This window comes from Strigops habroptila, chromosome 3 (assembly GCF_004027225.2).
Source record: "Strigops habroptila isolate Jane chromosome 3, bStrHab1.2.pri, whole genome shotgun sequence".
Classification (NCBI taxonomy): domain Eukaryota; kingdom Metazoa; phylum Chordata; class Aves; order Psittaciformes; family Psittacidae; genus Strigops; species Strigops habroptila.
In genome coordinates, this window is record NC_044279.2 from 68,343,844 (window position 1) to 68,371,763 (window position 27,920).

The 27,920-nt window shown below is 40.7% G+C and overlaps 1 long non-coding RNA gene across 1 annotated transcript in view; it reads right to left on the reverse strand.

Annotated features, from left to right (window-relative positions):
- Positions 1-27,920, reverse strand: part of LOC115605655 — a 43,113-nt gene that overhangs the window by 9,341 nt on the left and 5,852 nt on the right. The window contains exons 2-3 of the long non-coding RNA XR_003990682.1: positions 27,000-27,123; positions 22,041-22,141 (exon numbers count right to left, since the gene is read on the reverse strand). This is a non-coding gene — a long non-coding RNA (uncharacterized LOC115605655). The remainder of the gene's footprint in view (positions 1-22,040; positions 22,142-26,999; positions 27,124-27,920) is intronic.

Here is a 27,920-nt window from a genome sequence, read left to right on the forward strand (position 1 = left end):
GAAATTATGATTCACAGTCTATCTATAGGCATAGGGAATCAGTGTGGGACTGTGATAGGAAAAGTTCTTCTGAGCCAAATCAATGGAAGGAATGTTAAAGCGCCCTGCTGTTCAAGCCCTCCACTACTGAGGGTCAAATATGGAAAACGGTATCAAAGCCACCAACTAATTGTGCATAATGCCACATGATAAAATTATGTCAGCAGTCCAGGTTTTAATAGTTTCTGGTACTTATATTGGCATGAGCCATCACCATACAACCCCCTGAATATTTTTTGGAGATGCATGCAACACCCCTACCTCATCCTCACAAGTCTGCCAGCCAGGCAGAAGTCGACGGGATGGGGAAATGTTGGCTTTTATTGATTGTTCCACAGAACAGTCTAATTCTTGGTCTTGCTAAATTGTCATCTTCTGACTCACTGCTTGCATTTTCTTGGGGTTTTATAGATTTTCCTGTTAGTGTTTTTGTCTTAAGTCTTTGAACGACTGTAATTGACTGAGTAATTCCATGTCTGCCTTTGTTCCAGCCTTTCTTCTGTTGCAAGGCTTTGACTTATGCATTCACGCACAGATCAGTGAAGACTTTTTGTTTCAGGAGAGCTGGGACAACTTCACAGACAAACAAGCTTCGACAAACTGGGCCCTGTCTCTCCCACTCCATTGACATAGACAACCCCAGCCCTAAAGCAACACTGCACTGGGTTATGCCCAAGCTGTTGAAGACTAACAGCTCAGAACCTCTAGACCACACTGGCTATTTGCATGCTTCCCAAGCCTTGGTCTACACTGTCCCTCTGTTTGGCGCCTCTGTTGATCTTGTATGAAAGTAAGATTTCGGTCCTGTGTCCAAAGTGATGAAAGCACTCCTTAGTGAGAAGCTGCTAGAAGCTTCATTTATATCCAATACAGTCACTGCCAGCCAGCTCTAAGACAAACCCACTGCTGGCCAAGCTCTGCATACACCAGTATCAGTGAAGAAAGAGTGAGAGGAGGTGCTCTAGGTGCCAGTGAAGACCACAATGAGGCAGGCTGTGCACCTGCAGCCCATGGAGATTAATGGTGGAGCAGATATTCACCTGCAGCCCATGGAGGTTAATGGTGGAGTAGATATCTATCTCCAGCACATGGAGGGGCACATGGTGGATGCTTGAAGGAGGCTGTGACCCTGTGGGATGCTCAAGCTGGAGCAGGCTGCTGGCAGGACCTGTGAGACCATGGAGAGAGGAGCCCACGCTAGAGCAGGTTTGTTGGCAGGACCTGTGATCCTGCAGGGACCCACGCTAGAGCAGTCTGTTCTTGAAGGGCTGCACCCTGTGGAAGGGACTCACACTGGAGCAGGTCTTGCAGAATTGCAGCCTGTGGGAAGTACCCATGCTGTAGAAGTTCATGAAGAACTGCCTCCTGTGGGAGGGATCCTATGCTGGAGCAGGGGAAGAGGAGGAAGGAGCAGCAGAAATGGCATGTGATGAACTGACTGCCCCCCCTATTCCCCTGTTCTGGTAGGGGGAGAAGGTAGGGAAATCTGGGGTGAAGTTAAGCCAGGGAAGAATGAAGGGAGGAAGGAGTTTTTAAGATTTAGTGATATTTCTCATTGCCCTACTCTGATTGCTATTAAAATACTTTCCCCAAGCAGGGTTTGTTTTGCCCCTGATGGTCATTGGTGAATGATCTCTCCCTGTTCTTACCGCAACTCATGAGCCTTTTGTTATATTTTCTGTCCCCTGTCCAGTTGACAAGGGGGACTGATAGAAGGGTTTTGGTGGACATTTGGCTTGAAACCAGGGTAAACCCACCACAAGTAGTTAACTTCTTGCTACTACATGATCTTCCCAACAAGCTCTGGAGGAGAATGGTGGCTTCAGAGAGAATAAAATGCCATTTTTAACTTTCCTTCAAGGCGTCTGAATTTAAGAGAGGTTGTTGGGATTTTTTTAAGTTGCCTTAAATGATCTTTCCTTTCTGCTCTTCATTCTAATCACTTGGGGTTTAAATGTATTCAAGTCATGGAGAGATAAAAGAATGAATGTGATTGTAATATCATGTCTGCTGTTTCTCAAGGACAAGAAATGAGCTTCCTCCTGAGCAAGGTTATTATTTTCGGGATGTGGAAGGATAGGGAGAGATTTCATTTTCTTTCATGGGATACCTGACAGGCACACTGAAAGCCCCTCTGTTCCCGTAACCCCTGAACTCCAGCTCTGCACACACTGCTAGTCCTTGTCTTTTCCCCATTCTGCTGCACTGCAGTCATCTTCCTGAATTTTTGCTGTACCTGCTAAGCCCAAGGAAAGAAAGACTTGTCTAGGACATAGATGGTACTGCAGGAAGTAAAGCAGCAAGACTGGCCTTTGCAGTAGACAGCACTTGGTGCTGTGAAGAAATGCACGTTTCCATAGCACACTTTTCCTGGTTACCAGCCTGCCTTTCCAGTGAACCCTTGGCCATCCAAGGTGACTGTGAGAGGCAGCCCCTTAATTCCACCTGAGAAGCTGTATCAGTTTGCCGGGCTAGTTCCCACCAGGGCCAGGGAAGCAGAGCTAGGATAGGGGCTCTTCTGATGAATCAGTGATGCTAGCTCAAGTGGGAGAAAAAATGATGGTCTAAAGAAGCCAGTAAGTTCAAGAGAAGGAAGGGGTGAAAGGAGCAGCTTTTAACTTCTGCCCTCAGGGATGCCAAACATAGAGCTTTAGGGATTCTTCCAACATGCTGGGTGGGTAGCAGGGGTTTCAATTCATGCAGCCATCAATTCTATCTATGACACTGCATCTAGCAATTTGCCTGCAGCTGGGGGAAGCCAACCTCAAGATCACTTTGCTGCTTTTAGTAACATAATACAAGAAGGAAATCTCTTGGTGATAGGATTTTAGAAACAAAAGGCTTAAACACATAGAGAGTGATTGGCTCCTTGACCTCAGGCCAGATTGCAGGGTGGAGAGTCAGGTCCGTGCAGAGATCTAGTTTTGACCACTGAGAGGCACTTAATGAAGCAAGTAGACTCTGTCAAGCTGAGGAAACAAAGCAGCTTCACTTGAGGCTCATGGAGCAAGAATGATGCATTGGTAGTGTCAGCTTGTTACAGCACCCAGAGTTCTAAATTAAATACTAATACTTTTGAGGTATAAAGGAGTATGAAACATGATTTTAGAGAGCAATAAAATTTTTTCATTTTACAACCAGGAAGATGTCACTGGATAACATAATTTTATCTGAGTTTTCAAGTGCAAACACCATTCATGCAGGCAAATTATTTGTAGGCACATTGGGCAAAGATGAATGGATATAGTGGATGAGTGGCCACTTGGCAGCACAGGAACTTCTGTCCCAAGGGAAGAGCTCCAGACCCACACTCACAGCAACACCTCAGAGGCAAATCAGAAGTCATTGGAGCACTGAAATGTTGATTCACTTTTAGAGTACTATATTGCATCAGTGATGGTTGTCAATTATTATTAATGCAATGTTCATCTGGAAGGAAGGTGCGTTGATACGTACCTTCAAAAAAATTTTTGCAAAATCCATGTTTCTATGTTGCATAAAGTTGACGTTGTATGAAGTTTATTATTTGGCATTTGGATACTGAGTGAAGCAGACCACACCCAAATGCCATCCTGATTTTTCCAGTGTGACTCCAACTTTGAGAGGAAAAAAGACTAAAATTGTGTCAAATAATAACTGTGACATTGTTGTGAACATTAATGGCTAAACAACATTTTATTGGGAATACAAAACAGCATTTTCAGACTTGTAGAGAGAAAAGATTGCCTAAAGGTGGTAATTTAGTAAGATAAATTTGGATCTCAACTAAAGGGCACTGGAATAATGTAAATGCTAATACTTGTCTCTGTGGATTTTACCTTTAAACAGTACACATTTCCGATTTCTCTTTCCTTCTATAAGCTGAGGAATGTGCATTGCCATACAGTTTCTTACTGTTCCCACAGGATCCTCAGTCTGAGAACTGCTTTAACTAGGATTATAGTGAAGTTAATTTAAGTTTAACATTCAAGAATATATTCCATGTGGTGGGGGGAGGCTTGTGTGGTGTGGGGTTTTTTGTTTGGGTTTTTTATGGGGTTTTTTTGGTTTTTTTGTTTTGTTTTCCAAATTATCTTTCCAGAACAAAGCCAAATGAAAAGAAAGGGGGGAAAAAACCTAAAAAAATTGGTGTAGCAGGAAATACTTTGCATTGTAACATCCTAAATGTAGTAATCAACACCACAGCCCAAATGCTAATTCAGTCTTCTACTGTCCTAGTGGGGAAAATTTAGCAATATTACAGAAATCATGGTGAAAATCTCATGAAAGGAAGAACATCTCATGTGCTGAAGAAGGTAAAGTTGCTTTGGGCTTTGAAACTGTTGCTCTTTATGGTTTTCTTCAATATTGGAAATATCCAGAATAATGCAGTAATTTATCTCTCTACTGCTGTGAGGTGGGATATTAAAATATATCACTGTCTTGCCTGCAAACTTCTCATTCCTGAAACTCAGGTCAGTTCTGTGTCTGTCAATGAGCACCTTTGTTTCATGACTAACAATGTTTAAAAAAAAAAAAAAAAAAAAAAAAAGAAGAAAAAATCCATATTTATGTTCTATGGTAATTTTGAAATTCTGAGCATACAAAGTTACATATCAAAATTAAACACACTGTGATATTTCCTATGGAAAATGAAGTGTCCTTCAAATTTGAGAAATGATACATATTTTGCTTTGAAATGGAATCGAAGTCAAGGTTTGTGCTCTTTTGCAGAGCACACACTGGAACAAAGAGACTAGCTACTGCAGTTTGCCTTTGTCATCTTTCTTGGAAAAGTTAAGGTTTGACCTCCAGGGCTGTATTTTTCCTGTTCTGTTTCCTTAATGAGAGTTTGTACCAGTTGGTTTCTTCTGCCAATATGGTCAAACATTAATAACGGTGGTGTTAGTGAGAGACAATTAGCAGTGTATGGAGGTTTTTTGTTTGTCTTGGTGAGGGTTTTTGCTTCTGATAATTGTTTTAAATTTGATAATTGTGCATTTTTTCATTCACTTAAAAATAAGAGCCTGAAGTGTTTTTTATTTTATGTGACTGTGTAGCCCTAAACACTGTCACTTAAATTCAGTATGCTGGAAGAAGGAGAAGGAAGGTAGAAAAAGGAAATAGTGAAATAATCCAGAGAAAGAGATGGAGTGCAAGGCATAGTGAAGGCCTTACATTATAAAGTCACTTTATTTTGGGCAGTTATGACTAGCCTTCTCCTGAGTAATAAGATAGGAGGGAAAACAGGATTCCTCCTGGCTCTGTGGTGTTGACAGGCAGTGGTAGCAGTTCCTGGAGATGTGTAATCTGGAAATGAAAGCCAGAAATTTCAAGGATATACTTAAAACTAAGCAATTAATCCCAAGGCAAATTCCTGACTCCTCATTGCTTATTATATTTTTGTCAGCTCCCACTATTCCTTGTGCAAAAATCAGAGATCCGATTCTTTATCGTAATTGCAATAGACCCTTGATTTTATCAGCAACCACATGGATCACATGAAGACAATGACAATCTCAAAGTTGTTGAGTATTTTGGCCTCAAACTGGCAAAATCATTTACAGGAGTCATGATTTCCATGATGGATACAGTTTCCCTGAAACAAGCCTGCTGCTCCTGTGCGTAAGATGTTTGCTGTGTTGGAGTCTGCAGCATTCAGGAAAGAGTGCTGGGCAAGCAAATACAAAGGGAAGAGAGCAGGAAGCAAACACAGTGGCTAGGAGCAGTGCATAAAACAGCAGTCACTGTGGTTTTAACTATCGGGGAGGCTATCTACCACCAACCCTTGACTTGTCACTCTCTAGCATATACAACTTGCTGCCTTAATAGATGTATACACAGCTGAGCCACAGACCAACGGAGTTACCTAAAGGTAGTAGAATTGAAAACAATTAGGAGAGACAGCCCAGCATTCCCAAGCTGTTATGATGATTTCACAAAATGGGCTTAAATTAGAAGGGAAGGATACACAATCACAACTCTCTTTCTTACTTTTGGGAGAGCAGAAGAATACTGCCTCATTGTACTTGCCATTTCCAAGCCTGGTTAAGGAAACTCCCTCTTCTACAAAGGGTGAAAACCATGAGTGTATTTGCACACCAGAGTGACAGCTTACTGTTACATACTATGCCTGGTCCTTGAAGAGAGTACTCAGGGTATGCTACATAAGTTAATGCATGTCTCAGCCACAGGTCTGTCCAGTCATCCTGCTCTGACGTAAACAAAACCAGAGCCTGCTGGAGTGAGCAGTTGCAGAGAAATCCATAGACAGCCATGTGTGTTGCAGCAATACCTCCTGCTGTAGCCTGTGCAGTGCTGCTCAGGGTTGTTTTGCAGGAAGGCAGCTTGAGTGGATTCCTGCAGAATTTATCTTGTGAGATAGTGGGAGGCCTTTGCATGTCGAACTGTTTTAAGGAAGGGTTCAAAACTCTATGAACCTTTTTTCATCTTTCTTCCTTATCACCTCAAGTTTGTAGCAGGGCCCAGTGTCCAACAAGATGCATGTCAGAAGAACGGACAGCAGAAACGCAGGGAAACCTATCTTATGGCCATTGGTGGGGGGAAATCTGGAGGGAGACTCAACCTCCTGGTGGAATTTACCTTTCAAGAAATTGGATGTGCTTGATTAGGGGGCTGGATGACTAGGTCAATAAGGTAAAGTCAGCAAGCAGGCACATGAGATATAAAGGAAGAGCAGCTCAAGATGCATGCTGGGCATTGGAGATCAGGAAGGTGTGAAGCTTCAGAAGACTTTCATCTTGACTGCGCGTTTACTAACTCTTGTCTCCACCCTGAAAGTTCCCAACTTCCCAGAAGCAAAATGCTGATGTGGGGGCTAATGGGAAAAGGAAACAGGTGGGGAGAGCCAGACCAATGTTGCTGGACTTCCAGGGGAAGGAATCTGGGGACAGAATGATGAGAGAACATTTGCACTCATGGAGGTGCAGGTTGCTGGGGCTGGGCACACGGGATTGGAGGAAGCAGCTGAGAAAGATGGGGTATGGTGGTCCAGAGTGTTACACACAAGAAGGCAGGAGAGAGCCCTAGTGACTCTGAGAACCACAGCCATCTTTGTTAAGACACAGTAGTTCCAGTCACTGTCCTGAGCCAACTGCAAGCCAGCACCATGTGACCCAGGGCATGGTCAGTCACCAAATGTCACACACCAATTGTGACAGCAGCAGCAGTTGAGTTTAAAGCCATGTATGGGTACTACCAGCACCTATTTCTTAAGAAGACCTTGGGTGTAGCTGGGATTTTTTTTTGTCTCACTCTCAGGAGGCTGCTTATACCTGTCCCTGTTGCTTTTGTCCATTTAAGGGCCAGAGAGAGAGAAAGAAGGCACATTTCCCAACTATCATCTTCTCTGAGTAACTGGATATACATAAACTTTGCTTTGTATTAGTGTTACATTAACACTTGAGAATGCCAAGCCTAAGCAATCTGACCTTCTAAGGGAAGCAATATTTTTTATTGTTGTTACTGGTGTCTCTCAGTCTTCGTTACAGAGCACAGCAGTGTTTTTGACTAAAGATAAGTATTGCTGCTGCGGACTAAGAGATTATTAGATCTTGTGAGCAGCTTAAAAGCTTTTACTCAAAGTCCATAGAATTAAACAAAAAAAAAAAAAGAAAAATCCGTGTGATAGGCATCCACTCCAGGTGTTAGGCATGCAGAGGGTAAAGATAAGACTACAACAGAGTATTTAGTAGTGAATTAGTTGCTATTATGTTGATAAATTGGGATTTCTCTGTAAGAAAACTTCATCATCACTCTCCAGGGCATTACTCTGTTATATGGTGACCTTTGAAACCATGTAAGTACACCTGTACTCATGTCTCCCCTCTGTTTTCTAGATGGAACAAAACCAAGGAAGTACTAACAAAACAGTGGGAGAGGAGCATTAACTACTTTGATGTATGTTTCTCTTAGGCCAGAGTGCAGTGAGAACTCATAAGAACCTTTAGTTGCTCCAAGCTAGGCACAGTAGAGGTTTGTTCCTTCCAAAGTTGCAGATGCTGAGCTGTTCTTTCTTCCCTAACAGAAACAAGTGGTGTTCATTGTCAGTGTTGCTCATTGTTACTGGTACAAAAGCTCATCTCAGAGCCCTGGCAGCTTTTGCAACGTTATCACAATTTTTCATGTAACTGGTATTTGGTTGCATAAGGTAGAACTGTCAGAGCTACGGTAGGAACAGTGAAGCTTATAAAGTACAGAGTTCTCTGGCATATGGGCTCTTTTGACCTCCTTTACATAGTGTAATGGAGTGTTTCTGGGATTAGACAGAATGGTCTAAGACACTACCAGGCTGGAGATTGAGACTGTGAAGGATGACAGAAGGACTCCCACTTCAGAGTAATAGCAGGTAGATTACTAGCAAGAGCAAGTCGTAACACAGGTGACTTTGCAGTGAATTGGATTAGAGACATTTGCAGGCCTTCTTTGTGAAGGAGAAGGGAACTTCATGTTGAGAGGCTAAGGAGCACAGACGGGATCACTTCTTAAACTACTACAGCTACTCCTGAAATGACTGTGTTATCACACCCCACCACATATCCTACTCAGATAAAAAAGTAACTGCAAGTTACACAGCAGCTCCACCACTGGCTGCCTTGTGCTCCTCACACGATGCGATACCGCTGGGAACTCACCTGCACTGGCCTCCGTGTACTGTTGACTTTGCCCAACCCAGGGGCTTCTGCTCTTGGAAGGGAGTTTAAAAGAAGCTTAAGAAATTAACATAACTATCAGCAAATCCTTAGAAATACTGGCAGGTGACTGTCATCTTTAAGACATAAAATGTATCTTGTCAGGCTTTTTGAAGCAGTCGAATATGAACATTTTTATTTAAAAAAGTAAAGGAAGAACATTCCACTTAGAACTGAATGTGTGGGCTGGTACCCAAAAGCCGAGAAATAAATCACAGTACTATTGTTGTAGTTCTCCTCAGACCCAGGAAATTCAAAGTGTAAGCTGTGTTTAAAATGTTAACAAATTTTCATATAGAAATATAAGCTATGACATTTAAACAACTTTTTAGCTCAAGCAACTGTATAGAAGTATTATTCAAAGTGTTATTGAAGGAAAATATCATTGCCCAGAAACAGTTTCTTGGAAAATATTTTTACCTTCTCTGGAAGCCCAAATATTGAACCTCTTTTATCATAATCAGTGGTGTTTATCGTGACTTTAAGGTGATGAATAACCACCTTAAATTCTGTGTGATCCAGTTCTCGTGCCTGTTTTTCATATCAGTCTGACATAATTACACCTGCAGAGTGATGGAAACATGGCTTTGTGCAGTTACTGTCTCTAAAGTAATCCCTGTTTACCCTGTGGTATAAAATTTAAATCACAGCCTTTCTGATGTACACAACCTCACCCAAAATAAGAGACTCTGCAATCACAAGAGAGTAAACAAATCTGGTCATGATGGTTAAGCAGAGAAACCAAGCTTCCAACTTCAGCTTTGTGGCTCATATTCATTTCCCAAAGCCATTCTAAATACGGGAAAAGGTGTCAAGTTACCAACATGCTGAAAAAAGAAGCCCTTAGTCGTATCTCTATGTCAAAGAAGCTATAAACTAATTCGAGCAGCCTTGCGACTTCTCTTCCAGCCTAGCCTGGCCCAACACATTAATAGTTGGGTTTTCTAATACTACAGATCTTTTGACTCTGCTGGGGCTTAGAAAGCATAAAAAGACATAAGTTGTAAAACCAAAGCAGTGTGTAGTAATGGGATACAACTTCATTTTTTTTAATAATGTTGAGTGATGGAATTATACTGGGCACAAAGAGTTTCTTGCAAGTGTTTACTTTTGACATGTCAAGTGTTTTCATGAAGACAAATTGTGTCAAGCAGCATGTTCAGCCCACATAGTTGTCTATTCCCTGAGGATATGAGGGCTGGCCTTGATATCCAAATGAGGTCAGGAGAAAATTTCCATCTCTGTGCACTCTGTTGCTGCTTAAAAAAGAGAGAAGAGAGAAGAAGAGGCAGACAGAATGTGAGATATAGCAGAGAGTTCCCAACAACTGGGGCCTGTGTGGCTTTCACCTGAGTGAGCAAAGGTCAAATGTGGAGGTCTGAAGACTCCCTTGTGTGCAGCCTGGGTTTTCTGGTTAGCTCTGCTGGGGCCTATTCACCAGATAGCCAGCAACCTCCCTGCAAGCTGAGGAACTCACAGGGCGAAATCAAAGATTGCCAGAACAGAATCGGAGCTTTCAACAGTAATATGAGGTTGCCAAGGACATAGCTCTGGATGACATATGACCAGCAAATGAGTGTTTATAATGCAATGGAGATGTCCACACAAAGACATAGCAGCCTCAAGAAAAATAGAGTGCTTCGTGTATAGCATTATGCATTAGATGGGTACTATTGCAATTGTGCTCTCTATAGTTGTATAAGACACAATGCAAACTATCATATATTGCTTATAAAATAGCTTAAAACTTCATAATCAATGAGAAACACTTTTCCTATTATTATTCTAACATCATTTGCATCATAATAGAGCAGTGAGGCCTCAATCAGGAAAGTGACCCTGCTGTACCAAGCACGGAACAATCCAGGGATAATAGCTTTTCCTTGAGTTCAATTTTATGTGCAGTGAAATGGTATAATTGGGACATAGAACCTAACAAATAAACCTGTGTTTAGAGAAAACAAGCCTAATACATTTTCACCAAATGTACGGGAAAAAGTAGTCTGCTCTTAAAACTTGCCTCACGAAAGGTAGACGCCAGCTAAATGTGCCTATTGTCTGTGCGATGAAGCTGTCCAATACGTTCTTCAGGATGATAAATTAACACTCCTCAGTGCAAATCATAACACATTCTTACGTACAATAATACACCAACAGCTGAACTGAAAAATGGCCTAGGCACTAAAGTATTTGCCCTTCCCAGCTTCATCCCTTGTTCTGGAAATCAGATTAGACACTGCTTGATTTTCCTGGCAGGTTGCAGGCAGAAAGCTTTCCCACTGTTGTTTGTTTGGGTTTTTTATTTACTTCTTTTTGCCTTTCCTTCTGCTTTCTTCTGAACCTCCAGGCCTGCTTGGGCAGAAGCAGGGAAGCAGCATCCCGAGACATTTCTTTGCAAGGAGGGGCAACATGCTGGAATTTGGGTTGGCTGGGTGCATGAAGAAGTTGCTCCTTTGTGTGGGGGCTGGTTTTTTCCTTTCTTTCTGATTAAAACCACCAGACTGTTTTAATCTTTTCAATGGTAATGATGTGTGCAAAGAATGATTTTGTTGTTTATTGAAGCAGTTAAACCATAATTGCAAGGAAAGGGTAAAGGAAATGGCTTTTTCATATACTTCTTGATATCATGTCTATGCTAATAATACTCAGATTGCTATGTTTGAGAACAGACATATATATATTTATATAAGGGGGAAAAAAACCCCCACTCTAGCAGGGCAGGAAAGGTGGCTGAGAAGAGTGAGGAAAGAAAAATGCCCATCTCAGTTGGGGGTGGGAATAGGCAAGACAAAACAAATTGCAGGCCTCACTGATTGCTTCCCTGGATAACTGACGTGAGAAGAAGAGTTGGCCACAGCCCAGTTCATAGGACCATTTCATAGGACCATTTCATAGTTCAACTGCAAGCCAAGAAAGCCTGTTGGGTTTCTGTACTCCATTTGGTTTGCTGCCACAGAGAATACAGCAGCCAGCAAACATCTAGCAACTGTTGACTGTTGCTCCTCTGCAGCAGCAGTCAGCTGTTTTATGGCTGCATCAGCAGATGGGGGATTTTGGGCATAAACATGGAGAGATAGTGGGACTACGGAATAATATTTTCACTGCGTTGCCACACAAGCATATTTGGAAGCATATGTGGGACATGATCTGGTTATTCTGATGTCTCTGATCTATTCATTTATGCAGCACCTGCTGAAGTGAAGAGTGGAATTAATTTTGCTTAGGTCTAGCTGCCTGCCTGGTAGCCATCCTGGACTCTTTTTATACTTGCTGGAAAAAAATTGACATTTTTAATGGGCAAATAGTCTTGATCTGCTTAAATGTCCCCTTGAGTTTAAGTGAATTAGTCAGTGTCTTTTTTTCTCTCAACCTCACAGAAAGGTTAAATAAAGAGCCCAGACATAAGTGTCTATGCTGTAAACAAATGAAATCCCACAAAAGATGTCTGGACCTCACAGAAACATGATGCATCAGCAAGGATTGCTCCTGCAGCTATTGGTAGCCTTGTCTCCATTGATCCTAGGTAGAAGGGTTACTGTCAGGAAGACTTTTCTTGGATCCTGGCAACAATAGCTATCAAAACAAGTTGGAGTTTAATGGGCAATGTTTTCTAATCGCTGGGATCAAAAGAAAATCCACCTTGGTTTCCTAAGCTTCTCTATCTATTTATTTATTTGCCTGCAACAAGTCTTTATTTAGATTTGCTGTCACTATGAAGTCAGAATCTCAATGTTCTTATTCACAAAGCTGAAGACGCATTTAAAAGAGAAAAACAAACCTGCTAAAACTCAAAATATAGCTTAAACTCCTGATTCAATTTGCTTTTATGTCTTTTGGGGACAGGGAGCAGGGGGAGAGCAGCTGTGCTGGAGTCACATACAACTCCCATGCAAAAATACTATTTATCCAGGTTACCTCTTTAAAGAGTTAAGATCCTATCCTGGTGTCTTCTTTTCTGTCTTTGAGGGGCATTTTAATTCCTCTTAAATGCAAATATATTTCAAAGCTCTCTCCTTTCCTTAGTTCCTTCCCTAATGCCAGGCACCCAAGAGAAGGGTAATGAGATATCTTTATGATTTGAGAGTGAATTGCTTATGAATAGAGGACGACATCGGAGTTCCAGATTTTATATGCTGTTTTAATGATTTATTTTTTTTCCCAGAGGCAGACTAATTCCAATTAGAAGCTTATAACATTTTGCAACTGTGTTACAAGTTTTCTTCCATCATCAGCAGGTCAGCAGAGCTTTAGATCACTATCATGTGACATGTTAGTGTACACTGCTCTTCTCGAATCATCACACCACACATGACCAGGCCAAATTCTACATTAGTTCATGTGTAAAAATGCACATGTTTCATTTTGGCTTGAAAAAGTGTCTAAGGAAAAAATGTCCCATAATGCCCAGAATGTAATTTCACTCTGTATTCAACTGCAAAGTATTTTCCCCTTTCCCTGAGGTGCAGGGGAGGATCTGCGTAAGTGTAGCAATCTCTTTGTTTCTACTTCAGCGTTTCAATTGCTGGGTTTTGTCCACCTCACAAATGGTGTCAGTGGGGTCACCCGTGTTTGATCATTAAAGGGAATACATGTCCTTATCTGCATCATACACTTTACTGGAAGTGTAGACCTCCTCATCAGGCTGAAATGGATAAATTCAGGAGGCCCATCCATTTCCTGATGTCAAGGAAAGAAAGGTCAGTGTCAGCAATTGCTGATCAAGTTCAGCAAAGTGAAGAAAGGAGATTAGCAAGATTGAGCTTTGTCACCTCTTGCTTTTTGGTTCAAGACTTCAGTGAATGAAAAATCATCTACGCCTTATTAGAATTCATGTCCGTCAGAAGGCATTTCAAATAGACAGTAACCTCTGCCTGGCTTAGGCTGAGGTAAGTGTTGAAAATCCACCTCTCCTAACAGCCAGTTCAGCAAAGACAAAGGAACACTGATGAGATTGGAAGTTTATTGATCCACAGAAAGTCAAGGAGAAACTTCCCTAGAATTTAACAACAGTCAAGGATACTTATGGATGCTGTGGTTTTGACTACCACTTCTCTACCACCTTCTGTGAATAGCACATGAAAATGGTACAGAGAAAGCTTTCATTGAGGATGTCTAGAAGTCCAGGCTTTGCTTTATTTAATTTTATTTTGCTATTACAAGGGATAGAGCCCTGATTATTTCATTCAGGAAAGTGCCACGCACGCACTTTTTGAGGAGTGTGAAAAGTCAAGTAGATCCGTAAAAGAAATAAAGAGGTAAAAAAAAACCCCACAACCAAATATAAGCAATATCAAGCCTGTAAAAGCTCATTTCTCATCATTAGTGGTATAACAGTAAATCTCAGAACATTCCTAAGGCAAATATGATATACAGGAAGAGCGGGAATGGAAGCCAGCCTATCTGAGATATCCTGCATGGTACTCAAAGGATTACAGAGTAAAATGCACAGCACAAGAGACTGTTTCTGTTATGTGACTGTACCTTAGTTTTGTTAGGTACTGGCTGATTGCAGAGTCAGTTCATGACCCTAGAAAAAGAGAAGAATTAGAAAAAAGAGGCAACATTCTGCTGTTCTTGAAAAAGATCTCATTTTCTGTTTGTAGGTTCTAGAAATGTGAACAACCAAAGAAGAAGAGAAACTTGAAAAGAGCAAGACAACCTTTTAGTTCAAGCTACTGTAGTAACCTGTTAGTTATTTGTCCGTTTTTACTTACAGCGATTGCAAAGTACCAAATGTCAGAGAAAAAACTCTAAAGCATTTCTTAAGGACCTCTTAACCTGAATTAGAAGTAGTGCTGCAACATCTCACAAGCCATTTGATATATGTTCATGTGAATACTATGTACAAAATGTAAGAAACAGGTATTTCAGTGACCTGAGATAGACTCTTCTTTACAAACAAGCCTGTAGCTCTGGTGACACCATGGTAAGTATTTCAATGTACCCACCGTATCTCTAATCTTTGAAGAGTTGCTGATGCACTTCCCTCTCATTAGGAGAGGGAAAAGCAGGCATGTTCTCTAGGGCTGAAGAGGCAGTGGTGAAGGAAGGAAAAATATCGAGTGCTATTCACATTCATGAACTACTGGTTCCCATATAAGCCACCTGGACAGTATGTGCTGGAGCTATTGTTTTTGTTGTCTTGTTTCTGATTTTAGGCTGGAGCATTTCCCTGTGCTCTTTGTAACCTGCAAACAGAGCAGAGGTAGGAGCATCTGTCTGCTTCTGCTGACAGTCAAAGCCCACTTCACCCGCTCTACAGATAAGTGGCATGACCCAAAGAGGAATCACAGAACAATCTCTAAGCAGTTTTGAAACCGGATTCTGACAAAAGATTCTGGGAACTAAATCTCCAGAGAAATAATTCCTTTTGCTTTACCACTTTCTTTCTCCTGCTTCCCTACCTCTGACTGTACTGCTGCACCCTATACCCGTTTCTCTTCTCTGTGTGTATTATATTTCAAATGTTCACAGATACATAGCTCCCATAACCAGCTATATATTATTTGACATGTCCAAATAGCTGAATCTATCCATTGTTAAAAAACAGCTATGTAACAGGAGAGAACATTACCATGAGTAAACACATCTTCACAGGCTTTAAATTTTTTGTTTGTTTGTTTGGGGTGTTTTTGTGTGTGGTAACACAAAAAAGGAAGAATGTCACACTGCATTGTAGAAATTTCTGCCTCTGGAAGCTTCATTAGGTCAAAGGTATACGCAGATTAGAGAAATGATGAGACGAGTTCACAGAAGAATACTCCCTCACTCTTTTCTTGTTCCTTCTCTCTGTTCTCCACCCTGGCAGGAACACTAGACTTTACTAGATGTCGAAAAGACTTCCTTTCAGAAAACGAGAGAAAGCAATTCTTATCCTGAATGGCTCTCTACACTCCTGTAGAGATGTGCAAGAAGAATATGCAAACCTTCACTAGGTTGCAGTTAGATTACCTTAGAATTTCCTGTTTGAATTAGACATGGTATATTTAAATCTAAACCCAAATCTTTGAACAGTATCTTTGAGAGAAATGTAAAAATTACTAGTGTGACAGTGCATGCCCTTTACTGAAGTTTTGTAATTCTTTGGAGTCCATTGCTCCCAAATGACCTATTTATCTGCTTTGAGCTAAGAACGTGTACAAGATGTGGCAGGGTGGTGGCCTGATGGGAATGCTGATCTTGGAGAGCAGAACTTTTTTCTTCTTTGAGCTAACAAGAGTATTTGTATCTGCCTGTCTCCATGACTCATGCAGTGATTGTAAGTTATTCCCCTCTGGGAGCCAGAGGCTACAGATCATCTGTTTTACTGCATGCAGTAACTCATTTGCACTCTCTGGAAAGCTTTCTTACAGAAATAGCTCTGTTGAGAAAGGTCCCATTTCAGGATTCTACATTAGTTTCAATGAGATATTTAATATTTAAAGTTCATTATTTGCTAAAGCACCTAGTAAAATAAGATTGAGAGAAAGAAAGCCTGTTTTCTCCATCATCATTTTGTTGTTGACTCCACTCCTCCACTGGTCCTCATGCCCCCCGAGACGCCATCTCAGCAATGCTATCAATATACTTCCCTGCTTTCTTTTGTGGGTGATATGGACTCTCCTACACAGAGCTCCATGTGCAGTTAGTAGAATGGCAAAGCGTGAAGGAAGAAGAGCAGACAGACTTCAAAGCTCAATCATTTCCTGGTTTTAATATTCTAGCAAATGACTGGTTTCAGTGTCTGTTTCTGTGAGGCAGGAAAGGAGTCAGCATAGAAGGTTGTGGTTGTTTTCGATCGTTCAACAACATCAGCAGGAAATACGAGCACATTAGGCAATGAACCTCACTATCCTTCTAACATTCTGGTAGCAGACATTTTGAGTAAACCCAAAACAAATACAGAGGGAAGTTTTGATTCTAAAGTCTTCCTGTTCTTGAAAATAGGTCCATTTGGACTGGAAGTTATGCCTGCACTTTTAGCAAACCTCTGATGTTTTCTCCTGGAGTGAACTTCTAGGAGATGCTTTGACCAATCCAAACTGCACATACTCTGATTTAACCTACTTTGATAAAGCCTTTCTAGCATACAAAGAGTTGTCAGAGTGTAGAAATGGACAAGTCGTCTTCATCTGTGAAGCAGTCAGGATAAGGGTCATTTTGACCACCTTAGCTCTCCAAACCCTAAATGGCCTGGTCTCAGTAACAAATGACTATCCACAGGGAGGGAAAAGTAACTCTCCTAGAGCATGCCTCATTCTGTGACAGCAGCCCAGACAGATGAGGTGCATCACTTCCCAAATTCATGCCTGGTCCTCTGTGCACTAGTAAGAGCCCCAGATTGACTGGGTGGGTTAAACAGCAAGGGTAAAGAGAAATTAACCTCTTCCCAAGCAGTGGACACAAGTTGATCCTAAGTGACCACAAAAGAAAACATTCACAATGATAGATTTCATGCACCTGTAATTATTTTCCTGGTGATTCTTTACGTTTCTAATCCTTTTCTGCAGTGGCAAGAAGCATTTAGCCTGCTACTTAGAAGCTTGGTATATATGCAAAATGAATAGGATGTAAATCAGCACATGATGCAGTTCTTCCAGATGAACAGCCCTATAATCTTTGCTAATCCAGATTATCCAGGTCCAACCATCTTGGACCCTACAATTTTATTTTAAAGGCCAAAAAAACCCTCCACTTTTACAGTGAAATTTCATTTGATTTCACTTCTTTCAGTAAATAGTTCCATTTGAAAGAATTACATGAAGAAATTTCTAGTTCGAGCCAATCCAGCTGTAGATTCCTTGTGATGCAAAGCTTTATGCAATGGTAGAATCTAACTCTCTATTACTGCTACACTTGTACTTAGTTTGTCTTCCAATACAAATTTTAAAGCAAATGACAAGCAATTTGTTGGGATGACACAAACAATACAAATGATCCTTAAGTGAGATTTTCTTTATCAGCTGCTAACAGCATCTACCCATTCTTCATTTCGGAAATTATGTTGGTAAAACATTTCTGGTGCTTAAGATGCCGTTAGGACACCAATTCAACATATATAGGGAATACAAAATCAGTCAAATTTAAAATAAAAGAAAAAAAACAACACCCTAGTGAAAACCCAATTTACTTACTATTTTAACTGTTTACAGGTTTTCTTTTTTCTTTCAAATGGTTTTACACTCCACAGACTGTGGAGTTTTTAAGCATGAAATTAACAGATTTCCTTGGATCTTCTGGCAACTCCCTCAAAGTGATTTCAAAACACAAATTAAATCTCTGAACAATTCTGTGTTGTCAGCCAGACAAAAAAGTAGTGCAGCAGGATGCAAGGCCTGCAGATGTATTCCTTCAAGTCTGTGGCTCTTTTCCACAGAACAAACACATTGCATAATTATTGCTACAGGTATCCCACAAAACACTTGCCTTCCAACCTCCTTCGCCTGTTGAGGAACTGTCAAGGGCGTCCACTCCCCACTGCAGCCCAGGCTCAGCCTATTGCTGGGGGCAGGATTACACTGTTTTTGTCAGTGTAAAAGTAGTGTCAGCCGCTACAAGTAGCCTGGCAGAAACAACATTCACCTTCTCACTGTCCCTCTTGTTACATGTCCACATAGCAATGCTTCAGACATACAGAACAGCACCAAGTACCTTCACTGTTCATAGCATGGGTGACAAGCACAGCAGCCTTTTTCCTTGGGATGGTGTGCAATCATAGAAAATTAGGGCAGTAAGGGATCTCAGTCTAAATAACTAGTTTATTCATCTGCTCTGAGGCGGGTTCTACTGTACTGCTGCTATATTCACAGATGTTTATCTAAGTCTAATGTATTATTAAAAACTACTAGTGATGGGCACACCACAACAACCAGACAAACTATTCCTATGTTTTGCTATACTTTTAGAAAGTTTAGTTTCAGTTATTTACTGATGAATGTAGGAGATTTTTTATTTTTAAGATTTGCTTTGCAAAAATACCCAACTATTGTCTAAATTAAAAAAAAAGTTTCTAGAGACAAGAAGATTTAGAAAGCATCTGATATGTCAAGCAGGAGGTTAGCACAGATACCCAGCACCCTCAGCAGTAGAATACAGACAAGAAACATGCTCTGCAAAATCCTACCTTGAGGGGTGCATCTGAAAGCAGCCCCTACAATCCCCAGCACAGATGTAGTGCTTATTAACTGGGTGTCTTTCTGGGGGACTTGTAGGAAGCACATTGAAGAGTTATGTCTTTGTTGTTTCCCAACTGGTTTCTAGATAGCTTCCACCTGGAGCTAGAAAGTAGCCACCCCCTGCCCCATTGCCTTGCTGGGGAGGATGTATTGGCTCATTGGTACAAGATTTTTCTAGGTGGACAGAACTGGGGAGAAGATTAAGGTGGTGCTTGGGCTAACCACATAATGAAGGCATGTTTAGTGTGAGTTCTGACATTACTGTACTTCATCACATCCTTTCAAGTTAATCAAATGAATAGCTGGATAGCTGACCACTGACAGCACCTGACTTAGGTTAGAGGTAGTAATGAAATAGTTCCTATCCTGCTTTCAGGATTGGGTAAAACAAGAGACTGCCTGTCAAAGAAAAGTGCTCTGAGGTACAGAAAAAGGCTGAAATCCAAGAGAAAATGGTTAATGTTCATCACTTTTCTATGTCATGTAGCCTCTAAATAAGCATTTAAGGTCCAAATTTCAGAGGCATATTAAAAAAGAAAAATTATTAAGTAGGTAATCTAATTGGCAGCACTTGAAAAAGATCATGAACTCTCTCTTATAACCATTCCACGAAGTGAAATCTTAATTAAAAAACCTGTCATTATATTAAACTTCTATCTATACTATATATTAGACATTTTAGGTCAGGAAAAAGCAGTACTATATTTTTAAAGATTAGTTTTGCAGTAGAATAAAAAAAAGTTTGGCTTACAAGTTGAGAATTAACTGCACAGAATAAAACATAATGAATTTAAAATGAAGATCAATTCAATGTGCTCATACCCCCGGAAATCACTTTCAGCTTAAATAGTAATAGTCCCAGATCTGATGGCATTTATAGCTGTATTCTTTGTCCACGATTGGCAGTTCTTCCACTTTTATGGCAAGATGAATGACAATGAAGCCTTTAATTTATTCTCCAGTTATGGGAATCAGATAAATAGGGAAACATACAACTTTTCCTCAAAATAATAGTGTATTTATGGTATTACTAATTGAGAAGCAATGGTTGAAAACATGATCAAAGTGCATTTCAAGACTCAGAAAATAAAGGAAAAAAAAGTAGCCTCAACGTGTTGTCATAGAATAAATGAAAGAAAAATAAAAGACAGTGGGCCTGACTCATGCCTGGTGTGGGTGAGACAGAGCAAACAACAACCCACAGTGGATCTGCATACTGGCTTCTATTTATGAACCAACTGATGACTTCACATGCTCGTACTCTCCCACCAGCACTACCTTCCCTAGGTCTTGTCTTCCTTCCCCAGGCAGGAGATCACTCCTGGCTTGGGAAGGTCAGGCTGTAAGTCAGGCTCGTTCCTGCTGTGCAGATGCTTGCAGTTGCCAGTCTGCAGTCTTACCAGCCAAGGTTCCTAGGCATCCCTAGCATTTGCTTGTACAGTTCTCCCGAATTTCCAAGATCTTCCTTCCTTCAGCTGGGATGTTCAAACACTCGTACATACACACACAATTAGCTGCTGCCTATAACACCCCCTCTCCCTTCACAGTTTTGTTTGGTTTCTTTTTCCTATCACAATGACTATTTATCTATTTAATGTTTTTGATTGGACATACTGCTAAGCTACAAAAGAACATCAGAGATTTTCAGAAGCATCTAACGGCCCTAAAAGCGTCCACGAATTTCCTGTAATGGAGACATTCTTCACCAGAAAGTATTGCCTCAACTTAACAAATCGATACTGGATGACTTGGAAGAAATTGAGAAACCAAACAGTGAAAAACTACCCAGATCAAATGATATTTATTCAAGAATTTAAAGCAGGTCAGCTATGGAACTGCCATGATGTATAATCTATAGCTTAGCACTGACAAAGTGCTCAGAGGAATGAAAGGTGGTAGTATGGCCCCAATCTCTAACAAGGGCTCCCTGCCTCTGCTGGAAATCACAGAAAAAATTCCCCACCAAAGAAAAGTATGAATAATAAATATATGTATCACATGACTTTTGTTCAGGGAAGTCACCCACCATATGGAGATAATTGATGCTCAAGTGGTCAGTTTGTCTTCCAAAAAAGGTGGCAACAGTGCTTCTTATCGAAAGCACACAGTCCTCTCAGTCCAGAAGGAAAGATTCCCTTAAGGACTGATAACTGCTTAAAAAGTAGGAAAGAGCACTGAACTATATACAGTCAGTTTTCACAATGGAAAGGCAGTTGTCATGATCCTCCTAGGTTCAGTGCAGGATATGTATTTGTCAACATATAATATTCATCAACATGAAAAAAGGCTAAAAAGTGACATGCCAAAGTTTTCAGATGATACAACAATTTCTGGATACCAAGGATTAGTGCAGCGTACAGCTCTGGCTATAGTGAACTGCTGCAGAAGGACTGCATGATGTTGAATGAATGAGCAATAAAATGGCCAATGAAACTCTAGGGAAAAAAAAACAAAACCAAAACCCAAAACACCACAACCCTGTATAGACTTGTTGATAAATTGTAAATTAGTTCCTTTCAGGAAAGAGCTCTTCCACCTACTGTAAATGCTTCTCTGGGAAAAATCAGCTGATTTTTCTGGTAGGTGTCAAACAGGGAAAAATAGATGGCTTAGCCAAACAAATGTCTCACTGCTGACACAACTGGGAGGCCTCACTCCCCCCTCCCTAGTTCTTTCCTTCATTCCTCCTCCTATCCAGCCTTCTCTGCTCTTTCCTCCCATATCCACTGATCCCCGGTGCACGACCCTTCCATCTGGCTCTGTGACCTGACTGATTGTAAGGCTAGCCAGCTCAAATTACCAAAGACAAAAGCACTTATTTTTCATATTGTTTCAGTGACTTTTCTGCCATTTCAGAGAATTGGCTTACCGTGTGTCTGGATGGGTGCCAGAAATGCGCAGGCAAAATGAGGTTTATGAGTCCAGGAGCTCGGGGCGCAGAAGCTGAAAGAAAGACTAGGACCTTTCCCTCTTCCCTCTTGGCAGCGAGCTGTTATCTTGGCTCAAGCTGTATTATGAAACCGTAAACTGTTGCTCATTTCTAAGCATCTGCTACTGCCCCTGGATAGCAAATTACCTGAATTAATCTTTATTCTGATGCTGCACTGACATTCTGATATTCAATGAATCAGTCTTTGAAAGCAATATGGATAGTTACCTTCAAGCATCGTAGATAATTCTGTGAACAGTGTCCCAGAACTTGAGCAGTCTTCTCCCATTAAGTAATCATTAAGGTAATAGATCTTCCAGCTCTTCTCCCTGTTTAACAAATCATGAGGAAATTTAACTACAGAAGTCTATAATGAACTTTATATATATGCATAGATATTTTTGGATCTCAGTTCTCCTTGCTTTAAAGTGGCATACATCCATCTTTATTGATTTTTTTTCCTAAGCACAGAAATAAACATGTTGCTATAGTCCCAGCAGAAATGTTACAGCTGAACTCATTCTGACACTTTTGAAATAAAATGATTTCATCATTATTGTGAAGTCCCATTTGTTGCAAAACTTGTCAAAGAATAAAACGCTTTAGGGATTAATTTCATGCTCCGAGTCATACATTTATAAAGCTACCACAAAATGGCATCCAAGGAGTACTCAGAGATTAATCCATTTTAACTTCTGAAATCTTACAGCCTGAAAACAAATGACTCCATCTGGAGACAGTCCTGATCTGGGCTAACTTGATCTGTCAAATCCAGACGTGGAAACATGGCAACTAGTCAGTCAAAAAGCTCCTCAAGTTGGGATGAAGACAAGGTCAGCAAAAGAATGCATCGTTCCCAGATGTTACCTTCTTTTTCTTCAGGACATATAAACACAGCAAAAAAAAATGCACAAACTTGAATGTTTAAACTGAAGAAAGCCCAAGAAATAATGAGTCTCTGCTAAAACTCATGTTTCTAGGAATAAACCACCCTGCATTACTGCTATTGTGATAGATGGTAAAACTGACAGGGTCCAACACCCGGGACAGCTAACAAAGCCCAAGAAATGTGAACATATTCAACACTGAGATTTTTGATTGCTTACTCTCTAAAGAAAAATTAAATATTTAGCACATGTGCTAGCTCATCTGTTACTAATCAATACATTTTAAAGTCAATCAAATTTGGCCCACAATGCAAATATTTGCTTTGGTAACTTTATGCTAGTATGTGATTCTTCTACCATTTCTTTGCTCTGGAATCACTATAACCATACTGATCAAAATATCAAGAAGCTGTAAGTATATGCTTGCTGATGTAGCTTAGCATAGCACTGGCCAAAAACATTTTAAGTTGTGTTACACTTCCAGCAGCATAGCTGTATTTAGGTTATGTGCAAATATAGCAAGGCCTATATAGACCGATTGTGTTAACAGGATGTCAGTGAAGCTGGCATTTAAATGAGCATTACAATTCACTGTGGTAACCCTTAGAGAAAAATAACCACCATAGCCAGCTAACATTCTTCATCTTTCTGGTCTAAGTGGAACTATGAAAGTGCATTAGTATAAACATTTGCACTTAATATATCATCCTGGAAATACTGTTATGAATAAATACAAACCCAAGCACAAGATCTATTCTTGTAATGTATAGTGAGAAAAACACATGATCCTGTATTTTCTTTTTCAAATATACTCACCTCACAGAAGCACAGGCAGCCAGCCTGCAGAGCGATGGTAAATTGCTGTTAGAAAATACGAGGGAGGGAGGCAGCTCATGACCACCACATGACTTGAGCTGAGACAGTGCAGCTCTTCTGCGCTGGCTCCCACCTTCTGTTTGGCCTTGGGCAAACTACTGCCTTCTTCCAGCCTCTGTTTTCTTCCCTGTCTTCTGTTTCCCCTCAATATGTAAGGTATACAATCAAAGGTGCAGAAGCTAAGCACAAAGATTCCTCTGAAAGTCCATTTGGGCATTCAGTTCCATGTAACTGAAAAGTGAATTTTAGGTCAAGGATTCACAGATTCACAACCAGGCACTACCTAGGGTAAACCCTGCCTTAAACAGACTTGTCAAAGCCCTAGAAAATAGTTCACATAGCAGCATAGCATTGCTTATGAGAGATAAGTGATGTAATTTCAATTTGCAATTAATTCTCAATTTATTGAGACTTCGCAAATTAAAACTTTAAAAAAGGCCATCTGTATATCTGGCAGTTCAGCATATGGATGCCAAGGGAACGAAAGCTATTTTGTATGTCTATAAAAGCTGGTACCAGAAGTTGACAGCTATGAAATATATGTCTGAATTGCTGGTCTAAACAGAGCAGAGGCTGTTGCCCTGATGGTGGGTTGTGAGGGGTATCCAGGAGTGGGAGGATTCAGTGACCAGCTTCAGCACTGAGATATCACAACTGATGTGAAGCAGGAGTGATCAAAGGACAACACCAGACAAGAGCTGGAGAGAAAGTGTAGCCCACTGATACAGAAAACATTGTTTTTTTCCCTCCCGGCACCTTAAGGGACATACAATCATAATTTTTTCTGGCCTTTGGAAGCCTGAGGGAAAGAATGATTCTCTGTGTGTTTTTTAACAGCAACACTAGTATACCTTGATGGCTGGAGAAAGTGAGGCTTGGAAGAGAGCTAACATCATCCATCAGAACAGATATAAAACATTGTCAAGCACAGTCACCTGCAGGGTCTCAGAACCTGACAGTAAATCTGATTTTTCCAAATATCAGCAAGCCTAGTAAAAGATGCTGCCTCTCCTTACTCTCTTGCTTTCCTGCAAATACTGTTCTGCTGTTATCTACCATAAGGAGTTACAACACAAATTATCAAAAGACTGAGGGGCCTGCGGAAGTTCCTGTACCACTAGTGAATAGCACAAGGGAAAAAGGATAACTCCTGATGGTCACACTAACTTTCCCTTTCTTAGCAGTGTTTAAGGAACACATCTTTTATAAACTCACTCCCTCGTTTACCACTGGATTCAGTGGATGCGACCCAAGCTTGACAGAAAGCATAATTTTACTTAGTATAAAGCAGATGTGAACGTCAGAAGAGAAATGTATTCTTAAATGAGAGACCCCAGTCAGTGCTAAGCTAAGCAGTCCCTCTCTTGGGGTGTCAGTAGAGTTATGGCGGTTTGTCATGTGAATATGATTTCTTTCCTTTCTCCAGACATTGCCTTATAAAACTAATTCAAGAATACAGTGATGAATACTAACAGCAGTCATTATAATAATTCTGTGAAAGCAGCCACACAACATTTACCTCATTGGCTGAATTAAGCGACCTCCCATTGAAGCAGGAGGCTAATGACTAAGCTCAGAAGGTAAACTTAGGACACTAGCAAGCCAGCAAAGGTAACAAAAAATTAGAAGAAAAAAAAGTTAAAAGGTGAATAATTAGTATAAGCACAATCAAAGACAATTTGCCTGGTTTATTGCCTGCTGTTCCCATTTCTTTCCAACCAATGCAAGAGGCCACATGCTACCTCAGAGCAGATGTATCGCACCCAGGAGTATGTTTATTCCTTTGATCACAGTCCTTTCTCATTGTAATGCATGCTATGAAGTTGGATCTGACAAACCTCTGAAAAAGCCTCCCTAAACAAGCAAGATGTGATAAGAAACTAAATCCAGTTCTACTTTATGACTGATTTTCCTTCAACCTCTATCATCACCTTGAAGGAGATATCAGAGTGGCTAAAGTTACTTGCTAATCTCAAGCAGCTTCTGAAAGTAGACTCTAAAACTTATCTTTCCAAAACAGTCCTAATCTCCGAAAATTGCAATCAAAAACTGCAGTAAAACAGCCATCTATCCATTCTCAGCTCTTGTCACAGTAACTCAGAAAGATATATAGCCATGCTGACATGTTGAAAGCAAGCCAGATTTCAAAGAAGGCCATCTGCATACAAAACTTGCACTGTTTTCATTGTCTGAAATAACACCTACTTCTATTTTCTTAGTTGTTTTGGGTGTGTGTCCAAGTGCAGCTTGTAACTTGCTTGAAATGGACGTAGAAGGTATCTCAAGCATACGGCTGGAATAATGCCACAGAGCATATCCATCCCTTGTGCCCCAAAAGACAAACTTCTTAACAATGTGGTCACTGTGAGGAAAGTGTCATAATTTAGGACTTTGTATTTTTTTTGTACATTAAAAGAACGAGATTTATAAGCTTTTATATCCTGATTTCATCCATTTTCTGTTCTCTCTCTCCTGCTTCTATCTTGTCTGCTGTTCTTATTCCTCCAACTCCTCCTCCTTCTTGTTCCACACAAGACTAGTTTTTCCTGACTTTTTTCTCTGGATCTCTTGAGCTGAATCTGCTTCTAAAATATTCTGAAAATAATTTATTCAGAAAATAATTTATCTAAAATTTTTAATTCTACCCTTGACTCTAGTTCTAGACACTGGCACAGAAGATCTCCAAATCCCTGTTTTTTAACAGGGATGGGTGGAAGAGTTATCAAAAATAATGGCAAGAAAATGCTGCTGTTCTCTGTCAGGAAGGGGGCTGCTGCAGAGAAGCAGGAATTGCCATTTTAAGGGACAACTCACGTTGTATTTTTGGTAAGAAAAGGAACCACAATTGTCATAGCATGACTGCACCAGCTTCAAAGCAAGCCAAAAGCCAAATTATTATAATTTAGTCCCACAAAAAAATGCACTTGAGAATCATCCTCACTGTGTACAACCCAGATGTCCTATGTCCCTTCCCTGAAAAAATACAAGTGCTCTATTATTAGTAAAGGGCAGCATCAGCAGCTGCCTCTAACAGAGCTGGGAGAGGAGCCCTGGCAAGGCTAGAAAAGTAGTGTCTGTAGTTGAACACATTTGCTAGCTCATCAGCAAGCCTGGCCAGGACCTGCACAGCTTTTGCGACTAGCAGCCTGAAGGGACAAGCTCCATAAAGTTGCAACAACAAAGCTGTTCTGTGCTTATTTAAGCAAAATTCTTCCTCTGAGGCAGAGTCCGAGAGCTCCCCACAGAAAACTTATTTTACATATTTGAGTGATACATCACTCAGTTATGCGAACATTTCTCAGGACTATAAATCTGGTAGCTAGGCTAAATCTGTGATCGCACCATGTCTTTTAGCTTCTTCCCTGTTACAGGCAGAGAAAAATTTAAATAGACAAACCCCATTAAAAGTGACTATTTTTCTTACCACTGAAGAGGAAACGGTAGCAAGTTAAGCGGTAATTTTTCACCCAGGTGCTGAAGTTTGCGACTGCTTTTAGCTCTTGGACCTCAGATCGCAGGCTTTGAAGACTTGTGGTCCCACACACATTCTGAAAAATAAAGAAAAAAAAATACTGTTGTTCTGTCTTCTAGTCAACAATACTGGTTTCGGTCAAAGCAGCACAAGTGTATAAGACAGCTCAAGTCCAGTCAATTAGAGATTTGGGGAATCAGTGGAAAGACTTTTAATATTAAGTGGTACGGAATGGAAAGCCAATGTATCCATCAAAGCATAGGACTCAGATCTTATAGGAAAGGTCTCTGGACATCTGTGCTATACACACCTTATGCTGCATTGGAGTGGGCGATTCTGTCACATCTGTATGGGATTTATGGGAGAGGAATTGCATGGGGTAAGAGAAGAGTCATGCATTTTATCAGCAGCAGACAGCGTTCTCCAGAAATGCACTTCCAGCAACAGGATAGGAACAGGCTCTTCCCCTCACACTCTCTGCAGGAATAAAGTTTTAACACAGTTCTCTTCTTCTGGTGTAACTAAAATGGAAACCTGGACAGCTGTGCTTCAAACGCAGGCTCAGAGATCTGGTTTACTAACATGAGTGCTGCGGTCCTCAGTGCTGCAACAGCAAAGAGTGTCTGGCCACAGCAAGAGCAAGCACTAGCACTGCACGACTCAACAAGACAGCACCAGCTGCCTTCTTGTACAGGGAGATCTTTTTAGTCTGGAGTTTTTTTGGTGGAAACCCTCAGTAGCTCCAAAATCCTGAAGGAGTTAAATAGACCCTTTGTGAGGCTGCACAAACACCTCTACAGACCTTGCAGAAAATGCTTTCCTGCAGAAGCAGATTTCTTCTTGTACTTCAGAACAAACATAGAGGACAACAAG